The sequence below is a fragment of the Gossypium arboreum genome, chromosome 12 (assembly GCF_025698485.1).
Source record: "Gossypium arboreum isolate Shixiya-1 chromosome 12, ASM2569848v2, whole genome shotgun sequence".
Classification (NCBI taxonomy): domain Eukaryota; kingdom Viridiplantae; phylum Streptophyta; class Magnoliopsida; order Malvales; family Malvaceae; genus Gossypium; species Gossypium arboreum.
This window is the reverse complement of record NC_069081.1, coordinates 92,803,645-92,818,756: the sequence shown is the minus strand read 5'-3', so window position 1 is coordinate 92,818,756 and position 15,112 is coordinate 92,803,645.

Genomic DNA, 15,112 nt, shown 5'->3' with positions numbered 1-15,112 from the left:
AGTCTTTTTTGTAAAAAAATTCATCCATTTTTACAGTTAAAAGTTGACATGACTAATAGAATAACCAGATTGTTACACGTGACGTGCTAGGTGTATCTTATTTTGACATACAATAACCAGATTTAAACAGTAAAATTGGATGGAATTTTTAACAAAATAACCAACTTGCTCTTTGTTCTAACTTATAGGAACTAATTTGCTCTTTTTTTTTTGGTAAAAAAAAATACAAGAAGGACTCAGACCCTTAAAGGAGGATCTTCAAATAATCTTAAGCCTAGATTCCTAGTACGAGTAGACTTAGCCAGAGATAGTCAGCGATGAAGCTTTCTTTTTTGGGGACATTTTGAATTTTCCATTGCTCCATTTTTCTCAAGATAAGATGGATTTTCCTTACTAGGGTATAGAGGTGTGCATGGGCCGGGCCGGGCCCACAAAAAATTTTAGGCCCGTTTTCTAGGCCCGGGCCCTGTCCCGCCCGAAATATGGGCGTAAAAATTTGCCCAAACCCGGCCTGAAATAAAATTGTGAAGCTCGAGCCCGGCTCGGCCCGGCCCATATTAATTTTTTTAACTTATTTTATTAAATAAAAAATTCTAAAATATATTAAATAATCAAATACATTTAAAACAAATATTAAAACAAGAAACAAATAAAAAATATATTAAAACAATTCTTAAAACAATACACAATTTGAAAAATATAATAAAAATTGATTATATTAAAATTAAAATTAAAATTAAAATATAATTAAAAATAAAAAAATATATATTTATTATATAATTCGGGCCGGGCAGGGCCCGGGCCAAAAAAATTTTACCCGAGCCCGACCCATTTTCTAAACGGGCCTCGTTTTTGTGCCCAAACCCATATTTTGGGCCTATATTTTTACCCAAACCCTCCCATTTTTAGGGAGGACCTTCGGGCCGGGCCGGGTAGCCCGGCCCATGCACACCTCTACTAGGGTAGAGTTGAAATTCCCCAAAGAATCATCCAAGATAGCATTAATAGCATCAGTACTATCAGTTTGAATTAAAATTTTCCCAAAACGTCTATCCAGAATAAGATTCAGCCCATCAAGAATCCCCCAAAGCTCTCTGCCTCCAAAATAGTGCAATTGCCCATATAGCGAACCCAATTATCTATTCTTCATTATGGTCTCTCACACATCTACCGTCCGTAGCAAAGCTATCATCAATCCTCACCGAGCCATCAGTGCTCAAACACACCCAACTGTTAGGTAAATAGAGCAAATTGCAATCCAACTCTTAGTATAAAAGCTTCCGTGTAACTTTTACTAGTAAGCTGAATATAATTCACTTTGTTTAATGTTTATGAACACCATAAATATACATCTACAATACTAAAATTATTAGTTTCAACATATTAATTTAAAAGTAAGCCAAAGAAATAAATTAATAATATTATAAAATTTCACATAAAAATTAACTTTACAAAATATAAGTTCTTAAAATAATAATAAGAAAATAAGGGTGTATTTAATAAATTATCGAGAAATTTTTAAAATTTTCAGTTCATTGAAAATGAAAATTTTCAATATTTAAAATTTTATTGTGTTTGATAAACATTTTAATTATTTACTTAATATGAAACTTTCAACAAAAAAGTGTTATAAGATAAGTAGGTAAGAAGTTACTTATCATTTAATATAGAAAATATTAAGTTGACTTTATTTTATTAAAAACTTAAAATAAAATTTTATTTTTTGAAAATAATATATTTAAATTACCATATTCATCTTTTATCCAAAACTAAACAAAATAATATAAAGCATTATATTGATAAGATTAAAAGTTAAAAATGAATAATCATTTAAAAGCTTAAGTACCAAATTAATAAAAATTAATTTTAACTTGTGTTTGATAAACTAAAAATTTAAATGCTGAATTTTTACTGTTTAATTTCATAAGTGTTGAACTTATATTAGAAAATTGTTTGGTAAATTAGTAAATATAATTACTAAAACGAGGTCCTAATACATCGTTTTCAATAACCATTTGATTTTTGAATCGAACCACGTATATTAACTTCTAATTCAGTTAGTTAAAATTCCTCAATTAAAATTTCAATATAAAATTATTGTTGACTCGTAATTTAAATACTAATTATACGAACTCACTCGTCAAATTTGTGGTCATAAAACCACTGGTTTTGATTCCACTGAAAAACAGGACGTTACAAGTACAGTTCTAATCATTTCAGAGTTTTCTAAACAAAAGTTTATCTAAGTCAGAAGTATTTACAATATCAGTGCCGAAGACTCGGTATTTCACAAAATTATTTTTCAAGTTAATGCAGAAATGAACTTTACTCAGAAAATAGTTTTCACAAAAAGTTTGAATAAAAAATTTCACAGCCCGAATTTTGCAACTTGACTCTGATATCACTAAATGTAACACCCCAAACTCGGCCTAAACGTTATGACCAAACCTGGAGATGCTACGTAAAACGGTTGAAATTCCAAGTTTTCATAAATTTTGAAAAGTGTCGTAAAGTTTTATTACTAAAAAAAAAAAACCTTGGTTTATTAAAAACATATCTAACTTTACTTTTTAATTGAAAATGATGTTTGCTTAAATTTTCTAAAACAAATATTTTGCAGCGGGTATTTAGATCGTTGTGTTTTGGAAAAATAAAGTTTATTTTCTTGAAATCAGTTTTTATTAGGAAACATACATTTTGGTAAAATATTTTAATAGTATCGTGCAAAATTGAAAATAAAGCCAAAAAAACCAAAATAATCTAAAATAGTCTAAATATTACAAAACCCTTAAATCCAAATTTAATTGAATCAAATAAAGTAAATTTACGTACTAAATCTGAAAATTACCTAAAAATATCAAACAAACGTAAAATTAATTTTTAAAACCAAGTGTATAACAAATAACTTAAACAAATAGTTTATATCAGGCAGATTTAACAGAAATGGAGTCATAATAGAGTTCTCATACCCTAAAATTGGGATTAGAAAAATTGAAGTTGGTTAGTTAGGGTTAGTGGTTCAGATGGATTATTAAGTGAATTTCTGCATTTCAGAGTCAACAATAAGTCATTGGTGAAGTGGTTAAGCATTTAGTTACTTATTATTTTTTAGTTTGAATGCTTGTGTGCGCTAAATGAGATTTATTTTATTTTTGTTGGTTTCAAAAATATTATGTTATTTTAATTTATTATATTTTAATTTGTTTTTATGTTATTTATTTTAATTTTCGAAAACCCTAAAATAACTCCCACGTTTCCCTTTTTTTTTCCTTCTCACGTAAATTTCTTTTCCAATTTCAGACTTTTGCCTTTTTGGCTACTGTGTTTTCTTTTGACATCGTTTTCTTTGTTTTAATCATTCTTGAATTCTATTAGTTTTTCTTTTGTTCCACTGTGGATTATTCGGTTCTTGTAATCTTGTGTCGTTCATCTAGTTTTAATTGTTCTCAGAAACTTCGCTTAACAACATGTTGAATCAATGGTAGTATCCGTTTAATTGAGGCGCATCAGTTGATCGCTAGTACGTGAGAATCGTCTTTTAAGGTGTATTTCTTGAACTCTTGAAAATGGGGCGATTTTTGGTGTTAAATTCGTTTGGGTAAAATGAATCATTTTTGAGTCCTACATCTTTTTCCTTAGAATATAGTTTTGTTTGGTTGCTGTTATAATTTCTTTTTCCTTCACTTGTGCGATATTTGCGCTTAGGAAAGCACGGTGATGGTTTTTGACTACTTCAATATGTTTGCTGAAATACCCAACTGATTCTTGTTTTGCTCATATTTTATTCATCACCTAAAGCCAATAATGATCCTTCAGTTTCATCCATGTTTTATTTATTATTAATTTATTGGTTCTTTTAATTAGTAAAAAGTTATACATTACTTTCCATTGCTTACATAAAATTTTGTTGGGATTTTATTTTTTTAATTTACTTCACATCAACTCAATCTAATCTTGGCTTGTAGCTATAGCCATTAGTCACCCATGAAGAACAGTGTCTTAACATTTATTGGGCAACCATTTCAAGGACTCTTGGTAGTGCACGCCTCCCCCATCCCTTTGAAAATTAAATGAATTTGGAATGCATTTTTACCATAAAGAACTATCGCATTAGCTAATTGTATTGCCTTTGACTAAGAGCTGGATCGACGGATAGAGCATAAACCGACCTCATATCAGTTGCCTATAAATGTGCCCAGGTTACGGCACTGTACAAGATTTTTGTAATATGCTGCTTATTGAACCCAACAAACACAGCTACCATGGACCACGACTTGCGATTTAGTTAAAATGATATATTTTTCTTGCAGCTTTAATTCTTCGATAGTAAATGGACTTGTTTTGATTTTCGAGTAACCCCATGCTCGTTTAAATCTCTGTAGGTGTGTCGGGGATGTTATTTCAAATCGAGAGAGGTAAAAGAAAGGGATAATTACTGTTAAAATTTAGTTGTAATTATGAGCTCGTTTGACATAATTTTGTACTTTGCAATAGTGTTGGATGTTGTGAACATTAGAAATATGTGTATAATGTTACTTTCGTTGCTGGTTTAACTGTGTTCTAATATGTCTGAATTCGATTATGCTAGACTGAACTGCTAGTCAGCATGATTATTGAGTAATGAAGTTTGAAAACAAGTTTATCTGATTCTGTAAATTAGTTGCATGGTATTGTTTGCATCTGCATTTTTTTTTGGGGCTTTGGGATTTGTTTGAAGTAAAGGAAGATTGTGTGGCAGTTAAACTGCATATTTATTTTAGCAGTATAACCGCAACATTAAAGTGGCATATGACCACATTGGGGTGTGTTAGGTTGGACAGGTCCACCATAACCTGGTAGTGGTGTGTAGAGGATGGAAGGGTTTAGAAAATCCTTATTTTTGGTGTGTGTTGGTTGGTTGTAGATGGTGTGTAGAGGCTGGATAGATTGATATTGGGATTGGTGCATTTGATTATGAGTTGCATTTGTTCCATTTTTTAGTAAATACTCTACATTTGACCGTTTGACTATGAATTGATTTGGCTTTTGTATGTTTGAGAAATTCTATATGTATTTGATTTGCTTAACTGCGAAGTGTTATAATACTATGATACGTTAGTATGATGTGATTTTTGTTTCTAAATTGATTTTTTTTTTGTAATAGAAAATTTTAGTTAATTGTTCGTCTTTGTTTAATTACATTTGGTTTAGATTTGAGCTTTAGAAGCTCACTCCTTTAGTTTCCTCTTTCCAAGTAAATCTTGAGACTAGGTGTTGGACTTGGCAAATCAGAGATCTTGAAACGACACGTTTTGGTTTGATTTAATTAAGTTTTTATAAGTTATAATAATTTTTTAATTTAGACTACAATTAAGTTTTAGGAACTATGGTATAGATTTTGATTTTGTTTGGACTCGTAAGATTGCGGGATTTTGGTTTTGAACGGAAGTTATGATTTATCATGAATGGATTATAGTTAACCAATTACTATTATCTTTATAAAGAACACACTTTTTTGGAAAAAATAACTCATGGTTTCTATTTTAAAAATAAATGATGTATTTTCTGATGTACTTGATTTTGAAATTTCAGTTGACGATTAGTAAAACTTGAATTATCTGCAAACTGAATATTTACAATTATTAAATTGGTTTTATTTTAATTCTAACAATGATTAAACCCTTAATTTGCAAAACATAAGTAAAGATTTTATTGGATTTTGTTAAGCATAAAAGGAAAAGGGTTTTCAAAAGAGATTTTTGAGATTTGATCAGTATTTTGATTTGGGACACTTTGGTGAGCAATGTGATTTCTGGAATTCGGTCAAAACTTTTGGGCCGGGTTTTGGGGTGTTACAAGAGTAATAATGATACAACATATTTTTCTCACCCCATCTACTCCGATCATCCAACACACCATATAGGATACGAAACACCAATCCAAACTTACACACCACTTAAGTGTCGATATGACCTTTTACAGAATAATTGTAGCTGAGCTTGCTAGTTAGTAGGCAAATTATCGCCTTTTTTAGAAACACTTCCTCCATATAGCAAACCCAACCCATATACAAATATGGATTAGAACAAATATCAGACATGTTTCTAGTACACATGCATAATATAACAAATACTAAGCATACATAGCAATTTCTCGAATTTCACATAACTTATTATAAAGTTTACTAATTATATACCGTTTCAAATATATAACAGATAACAGACTTAGTACTAACATATGACCAAATCTCATGTTTTATAGCTTATTAGATCACGTGTAGACCCCACAGAAGGCCTACGATTGATCGGAATAATGTTTACGGCTCTAGGGAAAATTTTAAAATTTTGGGCGCACACAGCCTCACAGACACTCGTGTGGCCCACATGCCCATGTGGTCCACACAACCCAAATAGCTCAAACCGTGTGTCACACACGGTCCAACACACAACCTGTCACACGACCGTGTGGCGTCGATAGTGCAAAATTTTTTCGGCTTATGCTATTCATTGTTTTTCGGGTTTCTTAATACACACATTGATTGCTTTTAATGCGAAAACCCAATAGACTTCCAAAACCTAAACACAACAATTAAACACTAAGTTAAACGACTCTCAAACTTAATTCACAAATAACCGATAACTCAACACCGAAGTTAAAACAAAAGAATTCATCGTCAAAACTCGAATTGATTCACACATTCACAAAAACAGTAGCCCACCAACTAGTCTAAGATGCTGGGATATTATTCACCTCGCCAATTCCATCTAAAAAGCCAAACAATTAATAACGAAATTCCCACACTATTTACACAACACTCGTGCGAGAAAAACCAAACTTAATATCAAAGCTAATTCATTTGCACCAAGATTAACGACGAACAACCCTTTCAAAAACCTGTTTGTGATAGAGCAAGATTGACAAAATAACAATGGCCAAATTTTTTATTAGAAAAGAAAAGGGTGCATGAAAAGAGCATTAACGAAGAAGGCACAAAAACAAAAGAACATGAATGGCTGAACGTGAAAGGAACGAAAAAGAAAAAAGAAAGAAATAAAATAAAATAAAAGATAAAAGAAACTAAAGGGTAAGGGGTGAGGGAAAGGTGCAAAACAATTTAGCTAACAAATCAAATTCTCCCCTCCCCATAGAGTTATAATTTAACTCAACTAGAAACACTAGATAACACCACGCGTGGAACCAAAATTTATTTTCATATGCTCGCAAAGGGAGTCAAACTCGTGACCTTAAACACAGAATCAATACACTTAACTATTAAAGCAAATACTTAAATATGATAAATTTATCAAAGATTAGATATTTGGGGCATTACATTATTTTTTTGCATTTATCTCTTGTTTGCGATGTTCTTAGTGTTAGTTAAGTTAGTTATCACTGTAGCTTAGGTTTATTTACACTTTCAACCATTGTACCTTGGTTGTAAATCATTTCTAGCTTTAATTTAATGTATTCGGTTTCTTTTACTTTAAATCAACTAAAGTTTGTTTCTATTATATTTGTTGCTTTAGATGTTCTTGTTGAATGCCTTTAGTTTCATGTTATTTAAGTTTTCTTGCATAAAAATCTAAACTATTATATTTTTCTTAAGCTTTACTTTAATGACTTCTTTACTTTCCATTTCCATGTTCATTCTCTTTACTTTCAACATGAGTAGCTAAACCTAAAAGGGGATTGGTTGATAGAGATGTAGGTAAGCAGCTTTTTGGACAAAAGATTAAATCGTAATAAATTAGACTAAATCGAATAGACCTAAAAACTTAAGAAAGAAAGCCCCCAAGGGAATATATTTAGGAAAGTGAGACCGAGAGTTGCGCACCCATTCATTAGTCCTGGATTAACCAATGAGATCGAGAGATAAATCGAACTAATTCGTCTAAGTCGGTAAAATTGAGACTGGAAGATAAAATGAAGTCACTTAGTAATTTAAATGATTTAAGTCCCCCATTCAAGAACCGAAAAACCACATCCGAATCAACCAACCACTATTAGTTATTTATTTGGTTAATATCTTAGTTTTGTACTCTTTACAATTTAGTCCATAGATTAGTATATTTAATTTCCTTGCAAAATTTTCTTGTTATGATTTGTCGTACTATAAAATCGTATCAGTAGCCGTTTAATCTCTGTAGTGTATGTTGTTTATCACTCAATTGTAATCTCATTTGGGTTCGATCATTAGAATACTACGGTGTTCAATAGTAACACTACAAATATTACAACTAACATGCACGCTTATAGTAAAGCCACGTATTAAAATTGTTTTATAAAATTGTCTGTTTTATGCGCACGTGCGAACGTGGTCAATTCTCTTGATATTAAACTTTAGTTTGATTTTCTCTCTCCTCCAACATGAACATACAATCTTCCTTGAAATCTAAGTTTCACTAGATTGTTGAAGGTTTGATTTTACTAGAAATTTTAATGGAATTTCAAGGATTTCTCTCTTTAAATAAGGACCAAAATGTAAAGAAATAAAACTTATTTTCTTTCATAGAGAGTGGAGTGAGATAATGGAGAGGAAATGACTTTCTTTTCATTCTTTCCAATTTCTTAACCATTAATTAATTAATAAAATATCTAATAATAAAATAATTATAAAATAATCATAAAATTATTCTAACCAATCATCCTTCAACACCATTCATCCTTAATTATTACACTCCAATAATTGATAATTATCCAAATTGATAAATGAACATTTTTCCCTTCATAATTCCTTACAATTCCATCCTTGAATCATTATTCACTTTTGGTAAAATTATGATTTAGTCCCTAATCTTTCTCCACTTATTCAATTTGGTCCCTACTTGTCAATTTTGTGTCACAAGAACTTTTGGGTTATTTACACTTTTATGCATTCAACTTCTTATATTTATATTTTAACCCCTCAAATTTTGAATAATTATACTTGGGTCCCAAAGCTTTTCATATATTTATAATTTAGTCTCTATCTTAAATTAATATATCACAACATACTTCTTAATTGAACTTTCTTTGACATCCATCAGCTTCTCTTTTATCATTATTTTACTTCACCGAGAAATTCATTACATACGATTCTCACTTAATACTACTTGTGTAACATAACGCTTTTAGGAGAGTTACATAAATAGATTATCTCCTATTATATACCTAAACAAATAATTAAAAAATTATTTATAATTTTAAAATTATTTATCAAAATTTTAGTGCTTTTCCAACATTTATAAATATATATACAAAATGTTTTTTATACAATTATTTAAAATACATTTTGGGAACAAATATGTTTAGAGAAAGATAATAAAATAACACGGCTAATTATAGACAACCTATTATATACTCGAATGCTTAGTGAATAAGAAAATTTATAATGTTTGAAAATATTGTAAACTATTTTGCAAATTTGGTAATTAGAAAAAATTTGCAAACCCATTTTTCAATTTACATAAAACAATTTTTTTCTCACTTTCAATTTCGATTTTGAACTCTTTTTTTTTAAGTTTGATTCTCTTTCCATTGCAAACCTGTTAATAAAAAATAATTAACACATAGTTTATTAGTTAAAAACATATTAAAAATGTAATTATTAAAATATTAAACTTAATAATAATAATAATAATAAATGACAGTAAATTTTTTATGAAAACAATTTAAAATTTCATTTAAAAATATAATAAAAATTGATACTAGAAATATACCATGAAATGTTTCTTCTTATTGGAGTTCCTAATTTCTATTTTCAGGGCTAAGTGAGGAAAAAAATTTTAGGGTTGAAACTAAATTGTCTATCTTTGTAATTTTTAAAAGATTAAATTAAATTTTATCATTTTAGGAGGATAAAGTGTAATTTTACCTTTACTAATTTAAAATTTTTAAAATTTAAATAACCAAAATGACAAAATTTTCATTTTAGGAGGGTCGGCCCTTGCCCCCTTAAATCCAGCCCGCCTAAATATTAGATTATTACATTTAATATTTCAATTTTTTTCCCATTCCTTTCCTTTTTTTTTTTGACACAATGTCTAAAACTACCTATAACCCCTCTCAACCTATAAATAGGAGGATAATGCACTTTAGCGCATTCGAACCCACGTCCTCTTACATTGACTACAATACCCATGCCAATCGAGTTAAGACTCAATCGACTAGTTTCCTTTTTTTTTTTAATTGAAGGATCTGTTTCAAAACTTTTCCATTTTTTTTCATAAAATGACAATTTTATTTTTTTAATTTTTATGAAAAATAAGCAATACATCTGTCAACTTATTAAAATACCAAATGAAAATATAAATTATAAGACATTAGATTTCCTAAAATGCAACTTCATATTGCTATATATATACATATGAATGATTTCAAAGACAATTGTCAAAAACATTCTAAGCTTTCCACATTCTTCATGTTAAGGTTGTTGTTGGGTGTTGGCAATTAGGTAACAACATTGTCACAGTGTACAAATATGGGTTCATTCATACCATATATTATTAATGTCCCTTTCCCAATATAGATGGTGTAAGCCCCTTAACACTTAACAAAGTAGAGATTGATAATTTGGGGTAATATCTTATTTCTTTTTTTTTTATTAATCTCGTTATAGATTTTGATAATATATGTTCTTTTTGACATAATATCTAAAATTATTCATAACCCCTCCCCAACTCATAAATAGGTGTACAATACGCTTCAGCGCACTTAAATCCTCTTCTTCCTGCATTGACAACAATACTCATGCTAGTCGAACTAAGACTCAACTAGTTATTTCCTAAGTTTTTTTATTTAATATATTGTTAGTAAAATGTTTTAGGATAAATTATAAAATAGTCATCAATTATTACTGTGTTTTTATTTTGGTTAGTCAATTTTAAAAATTTCTATTATAATCATTAATATTATCAAGTTTTAATATTTTGGTCACTCCTCTATTAATTCACTAATGATGGCATTTTATGGGCATAATGATAAATTTAACCTCCAATGTTTACAATTCTATCAATTTAGTCCTAAATCTAAAAATTCAAATAACCTTCAAATTTAGACATTTTGTTAATTTAGCCTTGATCCTTAAAATTTTTAAAGAACTTTTAAAAAGGTCAAAAAAATAAAAAATTAAAACTTCATTTTTGATGAAAATACATAAGATTTTATAAAAAAAATAGATACAAAATTATAAAATATTTATAAATAAATGAATATCGATTTTTCCCATTTTTCTAACATGAACAACCACTATGTTAAGGTTGGGTAAAAATTATAGCCTAATGTCGAAAATGGTAAGAATCGATGTCTTTAGGTTGTTTCCCAAAACGGGTTTGTCGCTTTTGAGGTTATACTTAAGGGTGAATATGATTAGGGATATATATGCGAGGATAAGGTCTTAGAGACCTAATAGATGGAAGGCCATGTCGCTAGCTTCACAACCAATTCCTAATTTGATGGTGCAATAATGAAGGATGTGGAAATTAAAAAGTTTGGGGTAAGTGTGTAACGACACAAAAGTTAGGGGTATCAGAAAGTGCATTCCTGAGACTCCATTTTCATAAATCAAACTCGTAAATATTTATTAAAAATATTTATGAAGTTGGCTGTGTAGTTAATTAGGTTTTGATTAAGTGAATTTGCATGAATTAAGAGTAATTAGGTATAAAGACTAAATTGCATATAGGGTGAAAGTTGAATTATAGATTAAAGAATAAATAAAGAAGCAATTATCCATTGTTTTTAGTGAGACAAGTATAAGTGTAAAATTATTATATATATTATTAATAAATTAAAGTTAGAATATATATTATAATATGCCTTTTACTTAATATTTAAGTAAATATATATAATATAATAATAAACTAATGTATAATAAAACAAATGAATAAGTAAAAGAACAAGAAAGATAAAAACGAAACAGAAAGGAAAGAAAGAGAAGAAAAAGGGAAACAAAAGAAGAAAGAAGGAGACGAGCAACCCTAGGGGTTTCAAAGTTTCACGTTCAATTGGTTAGTTAATTTAGTCCATTTTTCTTGTAATTTTTATGTTTTTGGAATCTTGGTGTTAAGTACTACCCGACTTATATCAAAATTTTAGCAATTATTGAGTTTTTAAATGTTGTTAATGTTGAATAATTTTAGTATTAGGGATTAAATTGATAGATTTTAAGCTAGAAGTGAAAAATGATTAAATTGTAGAATAAATTGTAAATTTTGAGTAATAGGGACTAAATTATAAAATTTTTAAAATTTATGGATTTGAGTGAAACTAGGGAGTTAAATTTAGTTTAAAGTGGAATTTGTATGAAAATATAAGATTAATTGTAAAGAAATAAAGTTAGTCTCGGTTTAGGGACTAAATTGAAAATTAGGAAAATATTGAGTAAAAATTGAAATATTCAATATGAAATTGAATTGTGTTATCTTGATGGTTTAATTGTTTTAATTCCGTAGCTAACGTCATACCGGAATTGTTTTAATTGTTTTAATTCTACGATTGATTATGAACGAGAATTTTCGCGACTTAGTAGGTATGCTGTTGAATTTGTGCCGACTGAAATTGACAGTTGCAAACGATTTTTGCGTGGTTTATGCGATGAGTTACGAGTAAAATTGGTATCGCACAAAATTACTGCGTTTGCAGATTTAGTTGAACGGGCAAGAATGGTAGAGCAAGTTCTGGATTTTGACAAAAAGACTGAAAATACTCGTACTGTTGGAAAGCGTCTAGAGATGCAAGTTCAAATCCACAACCGAATAGATCAAAAGAATTTCGTGGTAGTTGGAGATCAAATTTTAAGTCAGACAAAACTGATAGAAATCGTGATAGACAACTGACTTTATTTACGGGTAGTGTACGAGGTCCATCAAAATATACTGATATTCCAAATTGTGAGCATTGTGGGAAAAAGCACCGTGGTGAATGTTGGAAGTTAACTCGAGGTTGTTTTTGTTGTGGATCTACAGAACATTTTGTTAGAGAGTGTCCGAAGAATGAAAATGCTACACCTGTTACTTCTCAGAAATTTATGCCTACTACTAGGGGTCGCGGGTCAAGTCGAAGTGGTTCATTTTTGAGAGGTGGTGCTAGAAAGGGAAATGATACTGTTACTCAACAGTCGGAGGCTAGGACACCAGCTCGAGTTTATGTTGTGCGGACTCGTGAGGATGGTGATGCTAATGATGTTGTGACAAGTATATTTCTATTACATTTAGAACTTGTTTATACTTTGATAGATCTAGGATCTTCGCATTCATATGTTAATATTAAATTGGATGAGTCGGGAAGTTTAAAATCTAAGACATCTAGAGTATCGATAGTGGTGTCTAGTTTATTGAGACAATCTATATTAGTAGATCAAGTGTATAGGATATGTCTATTAATGATACAAAATATAACATTCCCTGTTGATTTGTTGATAATGCTATTTGGCAATTTTGATATGATTTTGGGAATGGATTGGCTTACGGAGCACTGGGTGATTCTGGATTACTGTAAAAAGAAGTTTATTATTCAGAGTGAAAGCGATGATATGATTAAGGTGAATGGTATTCGAACAAGTTGTTCAACTTGTATCATTTCATAAATTCAAGCTAATAAACTTCTTAATCAAAGTTGTGAAGCTTTTCTAGCCTATGTTATCAATTTGAATTTTGTTGATAGTTAATGCAGTAAAATTTGAATTGTTTGTGAATTCTTTGATGTGTTTCCCCAAAGAATTATCGGGATTACCACCAGATAGGGAGGTTGAGTTTGCAATTGAAGTTTTTCCTGGTACGGCCTTCGGTGTCAATGCCCCCTATCGTATGTCACCTACGAAATTGAAAGAATTAAAAGTACAATTGCAAGACTCATTAGATCTTGGTTTTATGTGTCCTAATATATCGCATTGGGGAGCTCTAGTGCTTTTTGTCAAAAAGAAAGATGGTTCGAAGCGGCTTTGTATTGATTATTGTAATTGAATAAATTGAAAATTAAGAATCGATACCCTCTACCCCGTATTGATGACTTATTTGATCAACTAAAAGGAGCTTTTGTCTTTTCAAAGATCGATTTGAGACCGGGTTACTATCAGTAAAGAAAGTGATGTACCGAAGATGGTATTTCGTATATGATATGGTCATTATGAATTTTTAGTGATGTCTTTTGGATTGACGAATGCTCCGGCAGCATTTATGGATCTCATGAACTGTATTTTCCAATCGTATTTAGATAAATTTGTGGTAGTTTTTATTGATTATATTTTGGTCTATTCGAAATCTGAATCTGAGCATAAGCAACACTTCAAAGTTGTTTTGCAAGTGTTACGAGAGAAACAGTTATACAGAAAGCTTAGTAAGTGTGAATTCTGGTTATCAGTGGTTGTATTTTTGGATTATGTTATCTCAGCAGATAGAATTAGAGTTGATCCGAAAAAGATCGAGGTAATTTTTTAGTGGAAAGCACCGAGGAATGTGTCAGAGGTTCGTAGTTTTCTTGGATTAGCTGTTTATTATTGAAGGTTTGTAACTGGATTTTCGAACATAGCTTTGCCAATGACAAAGGTGCTACATAAGAATGTTTAGTTCATTTGGGATGATTAGTGTCAAGTAAGTTTTGAAAAATTGAAGCAGATGTTGATTGAAATGTCAGTTTTGACTTTACCAGAATCAAGAAAGGATTTTATCGTTTATAGTGATGTTTTCTTGAGCGGTCTTGGTTGTGTTTTGATGCAAGATGGGAAAGTGATTGCTTATACATGTCGTCAGTTAGAAATGCATGAACGCAATTATCTGACGCATGATTTAGAGCTAGCTGCTGTGGTTTTTGCTCTAAAAATCTGGAGAAACTATCTGTACGGCGAAAAATGTTATATTTATACCAATCATAAGAGTCTCAAATACCTCTTATCTCAAAAGGAGTTGAATTTGAGACAGCGTCGTTGGGTAGAGTTTCTGAAATATTTTGATTGTGTTATTGACTACCACCCTGGTAAAGCTAATGTTGTAGCTGATGCGTTGAGTAGGAAAGCAGCAATTGAATTGCGAGCAATGTTTGCTCAGCTCAGTATCAATGATGATGGAATCCTATTGGCTAAACTAAAAATCAAATCGGTGATAATTGATAGGATCAAGTCAGCATAGTTAGAAGATGACAAGTTGGCGAAGGAAAAAGA